The sequence below is a fragment of the Miscanthus floridulus genome, chromosome 5, assembly GCF_019320115.1.
Source record: "Miscanthus floridulus cultivar M001 chromosome 5, ASM1932011v1, whole genome shotgun sequence".
In the NCBI taxonomy this organism is placed as follows: domain Eukaryota; kingdom Viridiplantae; phylum Streptophyta; class Magnoliopsida; order Poales; family Poaceae; genus Miscanthus; species Miscanthus floridulus.
Window position 1 is genome coordinate 84,758,091 of NC_089584.1, and position 21,303 is coordinate 84,779,393.

The 21,303-nt window shown below is 44.5% G+C and overlaps 1 pseudogene; it reads left to right on the top strand.

Annotated features, from left to right (window-relative positions):
• Window positions 1–1,050: 1,050 nt before the first annotated feature.
• The window catches only part of LOC136450157 (DNA (cytosine-5)-methyltransferase DRM2-like), a 31,372-nt pseudogene continuing 11,119 nt past the window's right edge, over window positions 1,051–21,303 (top strand).

The window sequence follows — 21,303 nt, forward strand, 5'->3', positions numbered from 1 at the left end:
GACAAGGGTGGGGCGGTGCCGCTGCTCCTCCTGCAGATGGTCTCCCTAGGCACGCCGCGACTCGTTCCCCTGCTTCCACGGCGCAACGCGGGTCCGCTGCTCCCCGCTTCCCGCACCTACCGTCAAGCATCACGTCGTCGCGGGCGGCTGCGCCTCCGACGGCCCGCTTCGGTGCCGCACCCTAGCCTCGCGCCTCCGGCGGCCTGCTCCGGCGCCGCGCCGCCGGTGCCCGGGCCCGCGCCTCCGACGTCCGCGCCCTGGCGCCCGCGCTCCGGCCTTGCGTCTCCGACGCTCGTGGTCGCGGCAGAGGCTCGCCAGCTCGCCCGCAAGCCCACATGGCCGCGCCTGCGGCAGCTCGCCTGCTCGTCCGTGCGCCTGCGTGGCCGGGTTGGTCGATGATTGTGGCTGCTGCTCAGCAATGGAAGAAGAGGAGAGAAGATGAGGAGGAAGAAGATGACCGGTGGGGCTCGCGTGTCAGTGAGAGGGAGAGGGGCGGACCCAACTGTTGCTCAGGGGCACCGGATGTCCAAAACGAAATTTTCTCTCTCCTCAACCGGCTGCAACCGGTCCGCGGTGTCCTTAGGCCTAATTCACCGAACTGGAGTGTCTTCTGACAAACTGCTCAAAACGAGGTGTCCGTCGTCAAACAACCATCGCTTTGATGTCCGCCAGACAATTGTCCTTTTTTCCATTGGTAAGGGGGCATATTTTCTCATATAATGAAGAGCTAAGCAGCTTAATTGCATTTAAATGACATAGATAAATTTTGCCAAACTATTATCTCATCTGTTTTTATTATAATAAATAACATGCGGCCTCATCATTGGTAGATCATTCCCCACACTAGTGACCACGGATCCACCTACGTGCATGAGATCCTTGTTTGTTACTACACACAGATACAAAGATGATTTGACTGACAGTTGTGCCCGGCACAACGCGGCCCCACAGGTCAGCTAATCGCATCGGCGAGACGACATCTCATTTGGCTCCTTCGGCGGACGCACCACTCCGGCCGCTTCGTCTGAAGTGGACTGGGAAAAGGGCGGCGTGACACGCGACGGCGCGAGACAGCCCAGCGCCGTGGCGGGACTCCTCCTCCCCACCGGCCCACCGCCCACCCAGGCGACTAGGGCGATCGAGGAGGAAATCAGATAGCCCGTCTCGTCGCTAAGGCTCCGGAATGGTGATTAGTTCCCCTCCGATCCCCTACTCTCCTCCGTATCCGTATACCCTATGATGGTTTTTTTTTTTCATTTTCTCTTTTCGGTTGATATCCATAATTTGTCTGCGGCTGCCGTGTTTGTTGTGCCTTTGCACTCGAGTTGCGGGTTTGGGCCGAAATTGAATTAGGGTTTTTACATTCTGCATGTGACGCTAGGATTGTGGGTGGTCTGGTTCGGCTATTAATCACTTTTTTATTTTTGAAAGTTCCAGCCTTAGCTGGCATGTTAATAAGGAGAGTTAGAGTTACATGCACAAGAGGTGCTCACATTGGTAGACTACCAAGCAGGCAATAGAAAGATCCAGTTGATTAAGGGGGATAGAGTCCTGATGCCCGTCTCTGCTCCAGTTGATTACTCGGTCATGGATTTAGATTTTGATTATTCTTATCCCTAGCCTCGTAGATGAGGTTAAAATCTCCAATGCATAGCCATAGTTCACCTTTAAATGGTTTGGTTTCTCTGATGATGTCTTCCAGGAAGGATAGCTTAGGCCCATATCCAGTGGTGAGCTTGAATTTTGTGTTTGTTGGCAAGATGGAGACTGTCATGGAGAGGGAGAAATCTGTCAATGTCACTGAGTATCGGGTTCATAGACCCGGGGTCCCCAATGGACCTGCTTCCCTACAGAACTCGGCCCAGCAGGCGGCGCAACGACACCACACACCTGGGCCGGCCCAGATACACAATGACAGGCCAAGAGCACGATCTGGTCCTCGACTGGCACCTCCGGCCAGGAGATCTGGTCGAAGCCCCGACCTGCTCCGCCTCGCCCGACCTCTGGGTCGCGGGCTCCGCCTTGCCCGACCTCTAGGTCGTGGGCTCCGCCTCGCCCGACCCCTTTCTCCGACCAAGGATACGCCGGACCTCTGCTCGTTGCTCTTTCCCGACCGACACGGTCGGGGATGTCGGGGAACGATCGACTGTGGACGCCCGCTCGTGTGGATTTGGGGAGCAAGTGGAGCAGATAAGGTAAGGCGCTCAAGTCAACCGCAATACCGAGGACCGTACCCTGCCATATGCCTCCAGGTCATGACAGATGTCGTAGAACCGACCAATTTATAAGAATACAAGTACAATGGCAATCCGCAAGCGGTCGCACTATCATACTTGAACCCATATAAACCCGGTAGTCCGTCGAGTACCACGACGGGTCTCGATAAACGATTTACAACAACCAAGATCGTACAGGATTCAACATACATGCCACATATTACATAAAGTTCACAGATACTTTTCATCATCAGAGTACGAATAAAAGTTATTACAAACCGAGTTTGATAAATAAAGCGGAAGCAAATAAGTTCGAAGATAAAGTTTCCAACATAGTTTGATACAGTGCCAAGCCAGATCACGGTCCACAAAATTAAAGATAGGAATTACTAAAGAAGCCTGCCCAAGGCTTACTCCTCATCCACAGCGGGATAGAAGCAACTCTTGCAATAACCATGATACACAGTGCCATCTGCAACAATGGGAAAATAAACCCTGAGTACGAGAAGGTACTCAGCTAGACTTACCCGCCATGAACCAGAAATAAAATGACTCCAAGGATTATGCAGGGCTGTATAAGTGGACGTAACTTGACAACATTTTGCGTAAAAGGCAATTTATCCGTTGTACCATTATGATTCCTTTATCAAGTTAATTATGACTATCCATTTCTAGATTAGCAACTATCTTGTGCCAAACATGTGGTATATCATTTAGAAGCATACAATAGTAACCATAGCAGGTATTGTAATTCCATACTCATCTGAACCATCATGTTTCATAATATAGTTACTACGATGTTGGGACTAGCCAAGTTTCTCACTATCCGGGAGAGACGGCGATTCGAATCGATTTCAACCAGCTGGGAATTTATTCCTAACACAAACCCAGATCTACCAGCCACGATAGTCTTAGGTCACCTTTGGTACAACTCCGGTACACATTTCGCGGGTCCGTACTGCGCCACACAATCTGGAACACCAGATGCCAGGATGCTCAAGCCAAGCCTGCCCTTGGGCTCAGTCTGATCGTTCCCCGGAAGGAGCGCACAACAGAACGATTCCCGGCCTGAGTTGAATTACTCGGCTTCGCGGTCGGAACGAGTTATCCGGCCAGCTAAGTGAGAGGCATGGGTTCAATCTTGTCAGAAGCGCCAACAACGGTACGGTCCTTAATCGACATAGACGGGGATAAATCCACACCCAAGACCTCCATGTCTTATTGCTTCTCTATCGACTTCCCGTCCGGTCTCGATTTACTTTTACCTCATGGTTCTGTTCCACGATAGCAGATATAGCCAACCGTGCTCCGGTATCCACCTATATCTCGCAGGTGACATGACATCACCCGACTTCTACCGGTCTAAGCATGGCTAAGCATATATTCGATCCTAGACCTATACCGGTTAAAGGGTTAATATCTGGACAAGGAATGTACATGCATCAAGTGGTTTCATTCAACTCTTATAACCTAATGCATCAATCATAAATACGTAAGTAAACATTTGTAAATTACTGGGAGACTTATAATGCTCCGGGGCTTGCCTCGCAGAAAGGAAGTAGGGCGATGGTCAGGATACTCCGGAAGCTCCTCAGGGTTCTGCTCCATGCCTTCGGGAGCTGTGGCTTGCGGATCCTCCTACGGGTTCCCTTCCTCTGCTTCTTTGAATTCCAGCAACGTGATCTCTTCCTCCGATCCTAGATGTATGAGTATGGTATAAGTATTACGAATGCATATATGTTAACACGTGCATCACGTTGTTTGAGTAGGTGCATATCTCTTCTCGATTATTACTTAACTACTTCTACAATACATCGATTATGCCATAAACAGTAGCTACTTGTTTCACTCATAATTGGAGTTCTACAAATCCAAAATCAGTGATCCAGGACTTTCTGGAAAGCTTATCAAATTCTCTACAACTTTGTTATTAACCATTTTTACAGTACACATCAGTTCCAACATGCAACTCATCACACTCTAGAATCAGTCTGGAAACTATTTAACATGCAATGTAAAGTAATAATACTTCTACTTCATGTAATTATTCAAAATTTGACAACCTAGACTCTACCACTAGTTTAAGCATACCATATACAGTTAAGATAATATAAAGGTGAAGTCCAAACTATTTATTTAAATGCCTTTATTATTTTATTTAGATATCTAGGTTAAATAATAAACATATATCAGATGTACTTCATAAATTCTCAAAAATTTATAGTGCCTTACTAATGCTATAAAAGGACTACTATAAAAATTTCATGTCATTTTACTAAGTAGAACATTCTATACAAAAATGATAAGGAAGCAAGGCTTGAAATAACATAAATCGAAAATCCTATTGAAAAGTGTCAAGCAACAGATTTCTTATTTTTCTTAACATCCATATGGTACTAGTATTACCTCCAATAAATTTCATGAATTTTGGACTCATAACTAATTTATAAAAATTTATGCAAGGATTAACTATTTATAAAAGAAAAATCTATAACTATAGATCTACACATGCACTGGTCCTCAAATTTTTACCAGAGTTCACATATGCTAAGACTAGCTTACCACAAAAATTTCATAATTTTTGGAGCACAGGAACTCTAGATATAAAATAAACAAATTTGAATGTATTCAAAAGCACATCTCAAATCCTTATTTAAATCTTCAGAAATTTCTACTGTTGAAGCCAAGAACATATTTTTCCTAAATACTACACTTCCTAAGGAACACAACCATATTTATTTCACAATTTTAGGAGCTACCAAACTGAAGATACAAAATTCACAAAACAAATCAAAAACTAGAATATTTGAACTAGCCTACAACACTGCTGTCGCTGACCGGTGGGACCCGCTGGTCAGGGGACCCCACGCGTCAGTGACACGGAGCAGAGCAGCGGCGCTGCTGGGCACTGCGCGGCTGCGGCTCGTCGACGGCGAGCTTCGCCGGCGGTAACATCTTCACTACACGACCTACGTGACCTAGCGAAGCGCTTGAGCCACTTGGCCGATCCTTTTGCCGACCCTAGAGCTGACGGCGGCGACCATGGCGGAACGGCGGGGCTGGACCACGGTGGTACGCCGGCGTGGGCTACGGTGGCTCGAACGAACGCTGCGCCGAGCATCACCGAGCTGCGGCGGAGCTATCTAGTGTCCTAACGCGGCCTGGGATGGACGGTGGCGACGTGGCCACGGAGACGAAGTCCGCGGCGGAGCTCCGGTGAGCATTTGCATGGCACTGGGGCTTACCGAGCTCAGTCAGCGGGCACGGGAGGAAGCAGTGGGTCGCTGGGGAGACGATGGAGCTATGGTGGTGGTGCTGGAGTGGCTACGCGCGAGCTGTGCGTGGCTATGGCGACGGCGGAGCTACGGGCGCTCGGCGGCTGCTACAGCGAGGAAGAAAGGACGCCAGAAGCGAAATGGGAGCGCGGCTGAGTGTGGGCGGGCGCTGGCGTGATGAAGGCGCGCTCGGGCGCGTCGTGGCCTGGCTGGGCAGAGCAGAGGCGACGCGCGGCCGTTTCTCCTCCACGCGGCGGCCATGGCCTGACGGCGGTCGGCCACTGAATGTTTGCGATTCAGTTGATTCAGACAAGCAGCGCGATGCCTGACAGCGCGTTAAGATGTTCATTTAGCTGCTAATCCATAGCTCTATTGCGTAAACCATAAAAATAGAACTTGTAGACCGATATACCATCTACAATTCTCTTTCAGTGAACTTGTGCTAAATCGCAACCGAAACAATGTAATATCATGATCAATGTTGGCTTGTCAGGCTGTCAGTCAATCCACCACTTAGAAAATTTGTTAAGTGTTGAAAGCTGGGTTTTGCTGGTTTTTGTGGGACCCATTCAAGCATGTTAGAAGCTAAATCAGTCCATGACCCAAAAATAAAAGTTGTTCCTTAAGTCAAACACTCCAACTTTGCTTTAGTGAACTCCTCCATGCAAGGTCCCTAACACCTAGTTCAACTTTAGTCAAACATGTCACTTTGAAAACATGATACATACTCAAACCATGACTAAATGACCAATTTAGCCCTAGCCCTAAATACCAAAGTTGTTCATGATGATATCCTAAGCATGTTTTAAGAAATTTCCAAGGTCATCCTATCATTTTCTGCAGTGGTCACTCATAGAGCTATCCAGGTCAACACATGAAATATCACTTAAGTGCTTGATCATGAAATGTGGCCTTCATGAACAAGGTTCCTTTTGTTAACCTAAGTGTAGCTAAGGTGTTTTAGTGACTAGCATTACCCACTTGCATTCATTTGTACAAGATCATATGCATATGTTCCAAGAAACACGAGATAACAAGCAATGTTTCATATGTTTCGATCAAATGTTTCAATTGTAAATGATGAATTATGAATGCTTGATGCTCATGCTCATGTTATGCAAGTCAAGTTATGCAAGGCTAACACCCGAGGTGTTACAGCCCCTCCCCCTTATAAAAATCTCATCCCGAGATTTGCAAGACCTACCATTCTCGGAAAAAGGCGGGATAAACTTCTTGTAGATAATCTTCTCTTTCCCACGTAGCATCTTGTTCACTATGATTGTTCCACACCACCTTATAGAACTTAATGATCTTACTCCTTGTCACTCTCTCCATCTCTTCTAATACTTGAATTGGCTTTTCTTCATAGGTCAAATCCGATTGAAGCTGCACGTGGGTGGGTGCAATCGCTTCTTCCGGTACTCGAAGACATTTCTTTAGCTGAGAAACATGGAACACATCAAAGATTGCACTCATCTCTGGTGGTAGTTGTAGCTTATACGCAACATTTCCTTTTCGTTCCAAAATTTTGTATGGCCCTATATATCTTGGTGAAAGCTTCTTTTTCATCCCAAATCTTTTCACACCTTTCATGGGTGATACTCTCAAGTATATATAGTCACCCACTTCAAAAGTTAGTGGTCTTCTTCTCCTGTCGGCATAACTCTTCTGTCTTGATTGAGCTGCCTTCATGTGCTGTTGGATGATACGTACTTGTTCTTCGGCTTCATTGACAAAATCAATACCAAAGTATCTCCTTTCACCGAGCTCAATCCAATTCAATGGAGTTCTGCACTTTCTGCCATACAAGGCTTCAAATGGAGCCATTTTGATACTCGCTTGATAACTGTTGTTATAGGAGAATTCAGCTAAAGGTAACCATTTCTCCCATGACCCTTTTGAAGATATAACACAAGCTCTAAGTAAATCTTCTAGGATTTGGTTTACTCTCTCTGTCTGTCCTGAAGTTTGTGGATGATAAGCTGAACTTCTGATTAGCTTGGTTCCCAAAGCTTGGTGTAAGTGTTCCTAGAAACGAGCTATGAACTGTGGTCCTCTATCTGAGATTATGGTCCTGGGTACTCCATGCAATCTCACGATTTGGGATACATATATCTCAGCGTATTTCCCAACTATATACCACGTGTTCACGGGTATAAAGTGTGCTGACTTGGTGAGACGATCAATAATAACCCAGATTGAATCATGCCCTTGTGGCGTTGTTGGAAGGCCTGTGATAAAGTCCATGCTGATTTCCTCCCATTTCCATCCTGAAATAGGCAATGGCTGAAGTAATCCAGCAGTTTTCATATGGACGGCTTTCACTCTACTACAGTTATCACACCTAGCAACATAGGCTGCGATCTCTTTCTTCATCTTAGTCCACCAAAAATGGGTTCTTAGATCTTGATACATCTTACTACTACCCGGGTGGATAGACAATTTAGACGAGTGAGCTTCTTCTAAAATTTGTTTCCTTAGCTCACGGTCTTTTGGTACCACTAGTTGGTCCTCAAACCATAATACACCTCTTTCGTCCAATCTAAAATGTTTGGTTTCTTGCTCTTGTATTTTTCTCTTGATGTGACTTATTCCTACATCTGTCTACTGTAGTTCTATGATTTTGCCCTCAAGCAAACAACTGATTGTGATATTGTGTAGTACAGTAGGATGTAGCAAGTTGAATCCATCTTCCAATAGTGCTTCCATAGTGTTGCAATGGGACTTCCAACTAAGTGCATCGGCTACCACATTAGCTTTACCCGGATGGTAATGCACTTCCAAATTATAGTCCTTAATCAATTCCAACCATCTACGTTGTCTCATGTTCAGCTCTGGCTGGGTAAAGATATACTTGAGGCTTTTATGATCAGTATAGATATGACATACATTGCCCAACAAGTAATGTCTCCATATCTTTAATGCATGGACAATGGCTGCTAGTTCCAAATCATGTGTAGGGTAGTTGACTTCGTGTTTCCTCAATTGTCGAGAGGCATATGCAATTACTCTCCCTTCTTGCATAAGCACACATCCCAAACCTATTCCCGATGCATCACAAAATACATCAAAAGGCTTTTCAATGTCTGGTTGTGCTAGCACAGGTGCTGTAGTCAACAAAGTTCTGAGGGTGTGAAAAGCTGTTTCACATTCTTGTGTCCATTTGTATTTCTCATCTTTCTGAAGTAGTCTGGTCATAGGCTTAGCTATTTTTGAGAAATCTGGAATAAACCGACGATAGTATCCCGCTAACCCCAGGAAACTCCGAACTTCATGGACCGAAGTTGGGGCTTTCCAATCCATGACCTCTTGTACTTTTGATGGGTCTACTGAGATTCCATCTCTTGATAAAATGTGACCTAAGAAAGGTACTTTGCTCATCCAAAATTCACATTTGCTAAACTTGGCATATAGCTTATACTCCCTCAATCTGGATAGGACAATCCTCAGATGCTCTTCATGATCTGACTCATTTTCTGAATAAATCAATATGTCATCGATAAACACGACCACGAACTTATCAAGTTTGGGCATGAATACCGAGTTCATTAGGTACATGAAATAGGCTGGGGCATTTGTTAGTCCGAAAGACATAACCAAATACTCGTATAAGCCGTACCTAGTAGAGAAAGCAGTTTTAGGTATATCCTCCGGTCTGATCTTTATTTGATGGTACCCTGATCTCAAGTCAATTTTGGAGAATACCTTTGCCTTCGCTAGCTGATCGAACAAGATGTCAATGCGGGGCAATGGATATTTGTTCTTAATGGTCACAGCATTGAGTGGTCTGTAATCCACACACATTCTCAGTGACTTATCCTTCTTTTTCACAAACAATGCTGGGCATCCCCATGGAGATGAGCTAGGTTGGATAAGACCTTTGTCCAATAGGTCTTGCAATTGAACCTTAAGTTCTGCTAACTCATTGGGTGGCATTCTATAGGGCCTTCTAGATATGGGTGCGGTATCTGGCACTAATTCAATCTTAAATTCCACGTGCCTATCCGGTGGTAGACCTGGTAATTCCTCTAGAAATACATCCGGAAACTCACAAACCACTGGAATATCACATATGGTGGTGGCTTGGATAGCACAGGCTAAATGTTGGGGTTTGAAATCGCGGGAGAGTGGAATTAGAAAAGCATTCCGTCCCGTGGGTTCTCTCAACATAATAGGGCGGGTGCTAGTGTCAATAAGAGCACCATGATACTTCATCCAATTCATGCCTAAGATTACACTTATCGACAACCCCGGCAATATTATCAAATCTGTTGTGTACTCCCTCCCTTGTATCAAGATGAGTACATTTTTTACTATCTTTTTGGTAGCAACAGTTCCCCCTGCTGAACTTATGTTAAAACCCCCTTTACTTACTTCTATAATTTCTTGATCATGTCTAGATGCAAATGCTTGACTCATAAATGAATGAGAAGCTCCGGAGTCAAATAAAACAACAGCGGGATGCTTGTTGACGAGAAACATACCAGCCGTGACAACTTCCCCAATGGGCACTTCCTCCACAGCGGTATAATGCACTTGTCCCTGACGTGCCCTGGCATTCACCTGCCTCTGATTGTTCTGATTTGGGTTGCTATTCCTCTTGGGGTGGGGGCACTCCTTGGACCAATGACCCAGTTGGTTGCAGTTGAAACAGGGTTGATTACTTCTGAATCCAGCGGAGCTGTCCTGATTACCATTTCCTTTTGGTAAGGCAATAGTGAACGCCTTACGAAACGGTTTCTGTGGCCTGTTATTCTGAGCTTTCGGTGGTGGAGGCCTGAACTTAGGTGCAGGTGGATGGAATTGTGGCCTAGCTGTGACAGGCGCTTTTGACTGGAAAGATCCGGATGCACCGGCCTCATATGCTCTCTTGCGACCTTTAGCAACTGCATGCATGTTGTTGTGGTTTTCTTGGGTCAAGGCATCACTAATAAACTCATTGTACGTGGCACATCTAGAATTTGCCATAGTCTTCATTAATTTGGTACCCAGACCTCGCTTGAAACTCTCAATCTTTTTCTCTTCAGTATCCACGAAACTTGGAGCATACCTTGACAAGTTGTTGAATGCGTGCATATATTCTGTAAGTGACTTTGTTCCCTAAGTGAGCCTCATAAATTCGGCTGCTTTCATGCGCATCAGGCCCGGGGGAATATGGTGTCCCCTAAAAGCCAGCTTGAACTGATCCCAGGTCACTCTCGCATTAGCAGGCAGAGACGACAGGAAGTGTGTCCACTAGATTCCTGCTGGTCCTTGCAGCTGATGAGAAGCATATTCAGCTTTCAGGTGCTCTGTGACCCTTAGCAGACAAAATTTCTGCTCGATGGTATTCAGCCACTCATCGGCTTGCAGTGGTTCCTCTACCACCTTGAAGATCGGAGGCTTCGTGTCTAGAAACTCCTTAAATGAACTGTGCTGATTTGGCTCGGCCCCTAGTTGCTGTGGGTGGCCACGAGCAGTGTTTTGCGCGATGAGGCGCAAAGCTTCCTCCATTGTCCTTTGGCTCCCTAGGAACTGGGTAAAGAATTCCTGAGCAGACGGTGGCGGTGGGGGTGGCAAGTCATCCTAGTTGCCATCCTGGCTGCCACCAGCTCCAGCACGGGTGCGCGTCATCTGCGAAGTTGCAACAATAAGCGATTATTGGTTGATGTCAAGAGATTGTAGATGAATTAGTTACTCATGCCAAACTGAAATTACTGGAGAAAATTCTCAAAAGCACAATAAAAATAGAGGCATAACAATTCATTCTCGCAATATGACATCGCCAATTTGACCACTTATCGTGCTCATAACGCATGCAATTTTAAAGCGTGATTACCGACAAAGTACTAGAATTGCATTGACGTACATCCAAACGTGCGATTAACATTACATGATAGTCTGGTTACTAATGCCAACTTGGAACTACAGGTCCATTGCATGAATAAAGGTGATACATTAGGCTTCCCACTACATGCTAAGCGATCTAATCCTCATCATGATCACTATCGAGGTCAGACGCAGAATCATCTCCTTCCTCAGGTTCTACTTCTTCTTTAGGCTCCACTTCTTCTTCCTCGTACCCTTCTAGATTCATTTCTGTGGCTCCAGGTGGTACATAAGGGTGGAGCTGATTATGCAGTAGATGAATCTCTTCATGCAGATTATCATTGTATTCTTCCGCATTGGCCAGCTGCTGTCCTAGCTCAAACTGTCGAACCCTCAGGACATCTTCCCTGGACCAAGCTGCATTTCGCTGGTGAGTTAACCGAGTCATCTCTTTAGTGAGCCTCTCAATCTTGGCGTCGTGCTCCCTCTGAAGCTGACGTCGGTCCTCGCGGGCATGACCAAGAGCACCAGACACACGTCTGAGGCTACCTTCAACTCCATCTAACACTCTCATCACTGCGAACATGGCGCTCATGGAAGGGTTATCGTTGTTCTGCCCTTCTGCTGCACCAATCTCCAAAGATCTTCCTCTTGCCTGCTGCCATGAGTTAGTGGAGGGATTGCCCCTCGGAAAAACTCCAACCAAAGCGACTGCCAGCTCCTGAGGAAAATGATCCATGATATCCCTCAGGATCCCAAAGGCTACCCTGCCAGCTGCTTCTTCAGCAGTCCTGCCAGTCGACTCATAACACCAACCTGTCCACTCAGAATCGTCACCTCGGGGACAAACAACGGCCTCTACAGTAACTAAGAGACATTCTCCCAACCGCTCATTCGCCCAGAAGTAGCGGGGTTCCATTCCATCAGGATAACCTACATAGCTGAGCACTCTCCACAAGAGTGTAGGCATCCCAAACTCTCCAAGGAACGTGTGACGTTGACGGGTACGTGGAGCAAGCTGACGGCTAGGAGCTCTGCCTCCGGTGGACTTGCGAGCAGTCTGCTTGGTGCGTGCCATCTGCACCATTAACATGTACCCTTTGGTGAGACAAAGCCATAATGGATAAGAGTTACATAACCGAGTAAGAATTTTATAAGGGGAGGAACAATGTAGTTATGTGTATGGTAATTTAACATGATGCATGCTCGTTCCGTACGTCCTCACAAACTTAGGAAAAATTTGTTTCTAACGGTAGACACGGTGGCATACATACGTTCTCTCATATATATCGTAACTAGTCGAGCTACACGTTTCGTTGTTAGTGTACCTGCATAAAATTTCATTTTAGCCCTAAACCCATAATGAAATATGTAGAATGTAATTGTAAATACTTTCATATATGTATCCCCATACATATACTTCCGTATCAATCTACCCAACAATAATTTAAACCCACAATTAAATACGTACCATATACACATGCAAGCATGCATACATAGCCGTACCAAAGCTAACTCTTCCTGACCGCACGCTCACATCTTGTGGTCATACACTCATCTTACCTTGGCGTAGAGGCATTTGATCCATACATTACCACTCAAGTGAATGGCATCTATACTATAGCACGCCGTATGGACGACGAAGTAAAAACCCCCATGTTAGTACTTAAATAGCCACCTAATAGTTCTTACTTTGGGCATAAGGAAAGTGATCATTGGCACACTTTAGATTTCAAATACCTATTATATAACTATTAGTTGCTAGAAAAGGGTTTTTGGAAAACAAAAACTTTTGTTTTAAATACACTTGTGACAATTAACGCTGAACCCTGCTCTGATACCAGCTGTCGCAGAACCGACCAATTTATAAGAATACAAGTACAATGGTAATCCACAAGCGGTCGCACTATCATACTTGAACCCATATAAACCCGGTAGTCCGTCGAGTACCATGACGGGTCTCGATAAATGATTTACAACAACCAAGATCATACAGGATTCAACATACATGCCACATATTACATAAAGTTCATAGATACTTTTCATCATCAGAGTACGAATAAAAGTTATTACAAACCAAGTTTGATAAATAAAGCGGAAGCAAATAAGTTCGAAGATAAAGTTTCCAACATAGTTTGATACAGTGCCAAGCCAGATCACGGTCCACAAAAGCAAAGATAGGAATTACTAAAGAAGCCTGCCCAAGGCTTACTCCTCATCCATAGCAGGATAGAAGCAACTCTTGCAATAACCATGATACACAGTGCCATCTGCAACAATGGGAAAATAAACCCTGAGTACGAGAAGGTACTCAGCTAGACTTACCCGCCATGAATCAGAAATAAAATGACTCCAAGGATTATGCAGGGCTGTATAAGTGGACGTAACTTGACAATATTTTGCGTAAAAGGCAATTTACCCGTTGTACCATTATGATTCCTTTATCAAGTTAATTATGACTATCCATTTCTAGATTAGCAACTATCCTGTGCCAAACATGTGGTATATCATTTAGAAGCATACAATAGTAACCATAGCAGGTATTGTAATTCCATATTCATCTGAACCATCATGTTTCATAATATAGTTACTATGATGTTGGGACTAGCCAAGTTTCTCACTATCCGAGAGAGACGGCGATTCGAATCGATTTCAATCAGCTGGGAATTTATTCCTAACACAAACCCAGATCTACCAGCCACGATAGTCTTAGGTCACCTTTGGTACAACTCCGGTACACATTTCGTGGGTCCATACTGCGCCACATAATCTGGAACACCAGATGCCAGGATGCTCAAGCCAAGCCTGCCCTTGGGCTCAGTCTGATCGTTCCCCGGAAGGAGCGCACAACAGAACGATTCCCGGCCTGAGTTGAATTACTCGGCTTCGCGGTCGGAACGAGTTATCCGGCCAGCTAAGTGAGAGGCATGGGTTCAATCTTGTCAGAAGCGCCAACAACGGTACGGTCCTTAATCGACATAGACGGGGATAAATCCACACCCAAGACCTCCATGTCTTATTGCTTCTCTATCGACTTCCCGTCCAGTCTCGATTTACTTTTACCTCATGGTTCTGTTCCACGATAGCAGATATAGCCAACCGTGCTCCGGTATCCACCTATATCTCGCAGGTGACATGACATCACCCGACTTCTACCGGTCTAAGCATGGCTAAGCATATATTCGATCCTAGACCTATACCGGTTAAAGGGTTAATATCTGGACAAGGAATGTACATGCATCAAGTGGTTTCATTCAACTCTTATAACCTAATGCATCAATCATAAATACGTAAGTAAACATTTGTAAATTACTGGGAGACTTATAATGCTCCGGGGCTTGCCTCGCAGAAAGGAAGTAGGGCGATGGTCAGGATACTCCGGAAGCTCCTCAGGGTTCTGCTCCATGCCTTCGGGAGCTGTGGCTTGCGGATCCTCCTACGGGTTCCCTTCCTCTGCTTCTTTGAATTCCAGCAACGTGATCTCTTCCTCCGATCCTAGATGTATGAGTATGGTATAAGTATTACGAATGCATATATGTTAACACGTGCATCACGTTGTTTGAGTAGGTGCATATCTCTTCTCGATTATTACTTAACTACTTCTACAATACATCGATTATGCCATAAACAGTAGCTACTTGTTTCACTCATAATTGGAGTTCTACAAATCCAAAATCAGTGATCCAGGACTTTCTGGAAAGCTTATCAAATTCTCTACAACTTTGTTATTAACCATTTTTACAGTACACATCAGTTCCAACATGCAACTCATCACACTCTAGAATCAGTCTGGAAACTATTTAACATGCAATGTAAAGTAATAATACTTCTACTTCATGTAATTATTCAAAATTTGACAACCTAGACTCTACCACTAGTTTAAGCATACCATATACAGTTAAGATAATATAAAGGTGAAGTCCAAACTATTTATTTAAATGCCTTTATTATTTTATTTAGATATCTAGGTTAAATAATAAACATATATCAGATGTACTTCATAAATTCTCAAAAATTTATAGTGCCTTACTAATGCTATAAAAGGACTACTATAAAAATTTCATGTCATTTTACTAAGTAGAACATTCTATACAAAAATGATAAGGAAGCAAGGCTTGAAATAACATAAATCGAAAATCCTATTGAAAAGTGTCAAGCAATAGATTTCTTATTTTTCTTAACATCCATATGGTACTAGTATTACCTCCAATAAATTTCATGAATTTTGGACTCATAACTAATTTATAAAAATTTATGCAAGGATTAACTATTTATAAAAGAAAAATCTATAACTATAGATCTACACATGCACTGGTCCTCAAATTTTTACCAGAGTTCACATATGCTAAGACTAGCTTACCACAAAAATTTCATAATTTTTGGAGCACAGGAACTCTAGATATAAAATAAACAAATTTGAATGTATTCAAAAGCACATCTCAAATCCTTATTTAAATCTTCAGAAATTTCTACTGTTGAAGCCAAGAACATATTTTTCCTAAATACTACACTTCCTAAGGAACACAACCATATTTATTTCACAATTTTAGGAGCTACCAAACTGAAGATACAAAATTCACAAAACAAATCAAAAACTAGAATATTTGAACTAGCCTACAACACTGCTGTCGCTGACCGGTGGGACCCGCTGGTCAGGGGACCCCACGCGTCAGTGACACGAAGCAGAGCAGCGGCGCTGCTGGGCACTGCGCGGCTGCGGCTCGTCGACGGTGAGCTTCGCCGGCGGTAACATCTTCACTACACGACCTACGTGACCTAGCGAAGCGCTTGAGCCACTTGGCCGATCCTTTTGCCGACCCTAGAGCTGACGGCGGCGACCATGGTGGAACGGCGGGGCTGGACCACGGTGGTACGCCGGCGTGGGCTACGGTGGCTCGAACGAACGCTGCGCCGAGCATCACCGAGCTGCGGCGGAGCTATCTAGTGTCCTAACGCGGCCTGGGATGGACGGTGGCGACGTGGCCACGGAGACGAAGTCCGCGGCGGAGCTCCGGTGAGCATTTGCATGGCACTGGGGCTTACCGAGCTCAGTCAACGGGCACAGGAGGAAGCAGTGGGTCGCTGGGGAGACGATGGAGCTATGGTGGTGGTGCTGGAGTGGCTACGCGCGAGCTGTGCGCGGCTATGGCGACGGCGGAGCTACGGGCGCTCGGCGGCTGCTGCAGCGAGGAAGAAAGGACGCCAGAAGCGAAATGGGAGCGCGGCTGAGTGTGGGCGGGCGCTGGCGTGATGAAGGCGCGCTCGGGCGCGTCGTGGCCTGGCTGGGCAGAGCAGAGGCGACGCGCGGCCGTTTCTCCTCCACGCGGCGGCCATGGCCTGACGGCGGTCGGCCACTGAATGTTTGCGATTCAGTTGATTCAGACAAGCAGCGCGATGCCTGACAGCGCGTTAAGATGTTCATTTAGCTGCTAATCCATAGCTCTATTGCGTAAACCATAAAAATAGAACTTGTAGACCGATATACCATCTACAATTCTCTTTCAGTGAACTTGTGCTAAATCGCAACCGAAACAATGTAATATCATGATCAATGTTGGCTTGTCAGGCTGTCAGTCAATCCACCACTTAGAAAATTTGTTAAGTGTTGAAAGCTGGGTTTTGCTGGTTTTTGTGGGACCCATTCAAGCATGTTAGAAGCTAAATCAGTCCATGACCCAAAAATAAAAGTTGTTCCTTAAGTCAAACACTCCAACTTTGCTTTAGTGAACTCCTCCATGCAAGGTCCCTAACACCTAGTTCAACTTTAGTCAAACATGTCACTTTGAAAACATGATACATACTCAAACCATGACTAAATGACCAATTTAGCCCTAGCCCTAAATACCAAAGTTGTTCATGATGATATCCTAAGCATGTTTTAAGAAATTTCCAAGGTCATCCTATCATTTTCTGCAGTGGTCACTCATAGAGCTATCCAGGTCAACACATGAAATATCACTTAAGTGCTTGATCATGAAATGTGGCCTTCATGAACAAGGTTCCTTTTGTTAACCTAAGTGTAGCTAAGGTGTTTTAGTGACTAGCATTACCCACTTGCATTCATTTGTACAAGATCATATGCATATGTTCCAAGAAACACGAGATAACAAGCAATGTTTCATATGTTTCGATCAAATGTTTCAATTGTAAATGATGAATTATGAATGCTTGATGCTCATGCTCATGTTATGCAAGTCAAGTTATGCAAGGCTAACACCCGAGGTGTTACAGCCCCTCCCCCTTATAAAAATCTCGTCCCGAGATTTGCAAGACCTACCATTCTCGGAAAAAGGCGGGATAAACTTCTTGTAGATAATCTTCTCTTTCCCACGTAGCATCTTGTTCACTATGATTGTTCCACACCACCTTATAGAACTTAATGATCTTACTCCTTGTCACTCTCTCCATCTCTTCTAATACTTGAATTGGCTTTTCTTCATAGGTCAAATCCGATTGAAGCTGCACATGGGTGGGTGCAATCGCTTCTTCCGGTACTCGAAGACATTTCTTTAGCTGAGAAACATGGAACACATCAAAGATTGCACTCATCTCTGGTGGTAGTTGTAGCTTATACGCAACATTTCCTTTTCGTTCCAAAATTTTGTATGGCCCTATATATCTTGGTGAAAGCTTCTTTTTCATCCCAAATCTTTTCACACCTTTCATGGGTGATACTCTCAAGTATATATAGTCACCCACTTCAAAAGTTAGTGGTCTTCTTCTCCTGTCGGCATAACTCTTCTGTCTTGATTGAGCTGCCTTCATGTGCTGTTGGATGATACGTACTTGTTCTTCGGCTTCATTGACAAAATCAATACCAAAGTATCTCCTTTCACCGAGCTCAATCCAATTCAATGGAGTTCTGCACTTTCTGCCATACAAGGCTTCAAATGGAGCCATTTTGATACTCGCTTGATAACTGTTGTTATAGGAGAATTCAGCTAAAGGTAACCATTTCTCCCATGACCCTTTTGAAGATATAACACAAGCTCTAAGTAAATCTTCTAGGATTTGGTTTACTCTCTCTATCTGTCCTGAAGTTTGCGGATGATAAGCTAAACTTCTGATTAGCTTAGTTCCCAAAGCTTGGTGTAAGTGTTCCTAGAAACGAGTTATGAACTGTGGTCCTCTATCTGAGATTATGGTCCTGGGTACTCCATGCAATCTCATGATTTGGGATACATATATCTCAGCGTATTTCCCAACTATATACCACGTGTTTACGGGTATAAAGTGTGCTGACTTGGTGAGACGATCAATAATAACCCAGATTGAATCATGCCCTTGTGGCGTTGTTGGAAGGCCTGTGATAAAGTCCATGCTGATTTCCTCCCATTTCCATCCTGAAATAGGCAATGGCTGAAGTAATCCAGCAGTTTTCATATGGACGGCTTTCACTCTACTACAGTTATCACACCTAGCAACATAGGCTACGATCTCTTTCTTCATCTTAGTCCACCAAAAATGGGTTCTTAGATCTTGATACATCTTACTACTACCCGGGTGGATAGACAATTTAGACGAGTGAGCTTCTTCTAAAATTTGTTTCCTTAGCTCACGGTCTTTTGGTACCACTAGTTGGTCCTCAAACCATAATACACCTCTTTCGTCCAATCTAAAATGTTTGGTTTCTTGCTCTTGTATTTTTCTCTTGATGTGACTTATTCCTACATCTGTCTGCTGTAGTTCTATGATTTTGCCCTCAAGCAAACAACTGATTGTGATATTGTGTAGTACAGCAGGATGTAGCAAGTTGAATCCATCTTCCAATAGTGCTTCCATAGTGTTGCAATGGGACTTCCAACTAAGTGCATCGGCTACCACATTAGCTTTACCCGGATGGTAATGCACTTCCAAATTATAGTCCTTAATCAATTCCAACCATCTACGTTGTCTCATGTTCAGCTCTGGCTGGGTAAAGATATACTTGTGGCTTTTATGATCAGTATAGATATGACATACATTGCCCAACAAGTAATGTCTCCATATCTTTAATGCATGGACAATGGCTGCCAGTTCCAAATCATGTGTAGGGTAGTTGACTTCGTGTTTCCTCAATTGTCGAGAGGCATATGCAATTACTCTCCCTTCTTGCATAAGCACACATCCCAAACCTATTCCCAATGCATCACAAAATACATCAAAAGGCTTTTCAATGTCTGGTTGTGCTAGCACAGGTGCTGTAGTCAACAAAGTTCTGAGGGTGTGAAAAGCTGTTTCACATTCTTGTGTCCATTTGTATTTCTCATCTTTCTGAAGTAGTCTGGTCATAGGCTTAGCTATTTTTGAGAAATCTGGAATAAACCGACGATAGTATCCCGCTAACCCCAGGAAACTCCGAACTTCATGGACCGAAGTTGGGGCTTTCCAATCCATGACCTCTTGTACTTTTGATGGGTCTACTGAGATTCCATCTCTTGATAAAATGTGACCTAAGAAAGGTACTTTGCTCATCCAAAATTCACATTTGCTAAACTTGGCATATAGCTTATACTCCCTCAATCTGGATAGGACAATCCTCAGATGCTCTTCATGATCTGACTCATTTTCTGAATAAATCAATATGTCATCGATAAACACGACCACGAACTTATCAAGTTTGGGCATGAATACCGAGTTCATTAGGTACATGAAATAGGCTGGGGCATTTGTTAGTCCGAAAGACATAACCAAATACTCGTATAAGCCGTACCTAGTAGAGAAAGCAGTTTTAGGTATATCCTCCGGTCTGATCTTTATTTGATGGTACCCTGATCTCAAGTCAATTTTGGAGAATACCTTTGCCTTCGCTAGCTGATCGAACAAGATGTCAATGCGGGGCAATGGATATTTGTTCTTAATGGTCACAGCATTGAGTGGTCTGTAATCCACACACATTCTCAGTGACTTATCCTTCTTTTTCACAAACAATGCTGGGCATCCCCATGGAGATGAGCTAGGTTGGATAAGACCTTTGTCCAATAGGTCTTGCAATTGAACCTTAAGTTCTGCTAACTCATTGGGTGGCATTCTATAGGGCCTTCTAGATATGGGTGCGGTATCTGGCACTAATTCAATCTTAAATTCCACATGCCTATCCGGTGGTAGACCTGGTAATTCCTCTAGAAATACATCCGGAAACTCACAAACCACTGGAATATCACATATGGTGGTGGCTTGGATAGCACAGGCTAAATGTTGGGGTTCGAAATCGCGGGAGAGTGGAATTAGAAAAGCATTCCGTCCCGTGGGTTCTCTCAACATAATAGGGCGGGTGCTAGTGTCAATAAGAGCACCATGATACTTCATCCAATTCATGCCTAAGATTACACTTATCGACAACCCCGGCAATATTATCAAATCTGTTGTGTACTCCCTCCCTTGTATCAAGATGAGTACATTTTTTACTATCTTTTTGGTAGCAACAGTTCCCCCTGCTGAACTTATGTTAAAACCCCCTTTACTTACTTCTATAATTTCTTGATCATGTCTAGATGCAAATGCTTGACTCATAAATGAATGAGAAGCTCCGGAGTCAAATAAAACAACAGCGGGATGCTTGTTGACGAGAAACATACCAGCCGTGACAACTTCCCCAACGGGCACTTCCTCCACAGCGGTATAATGCACTTGTCCCTGACGTGCCCTGGCATTCACCTGCCTCTGATTGTTCTGATTTGGGTTGCTATTCCTCTTGGGGTGGGGGCACTCCTTGGACCAATGACCCAGTTGGTTGCAGTTGAAACAGGGTTGATTACTTCTGAATCCAGCGGAGCTGTCCTGATTACCATTTCCTTTTGGTAAGGCAATAGTGAACGCCTTACGAAACGGTTTCTGTGGCCTGTTATTCTGAGCTTTCGGTGGTGGAGGCCTGAACTTAGGTGCAGGTGGACGGAATTGTGGCCTAGCTGTGACAGGCGCTTTTGACTGGAAAGATCCGGATGCACCGGCCTCATATGCTCTCTTGCGACCTTTAGCAACTGCATGCATATTGTTGTGGTTTTCTTGGGTCAAGGCATCACTAA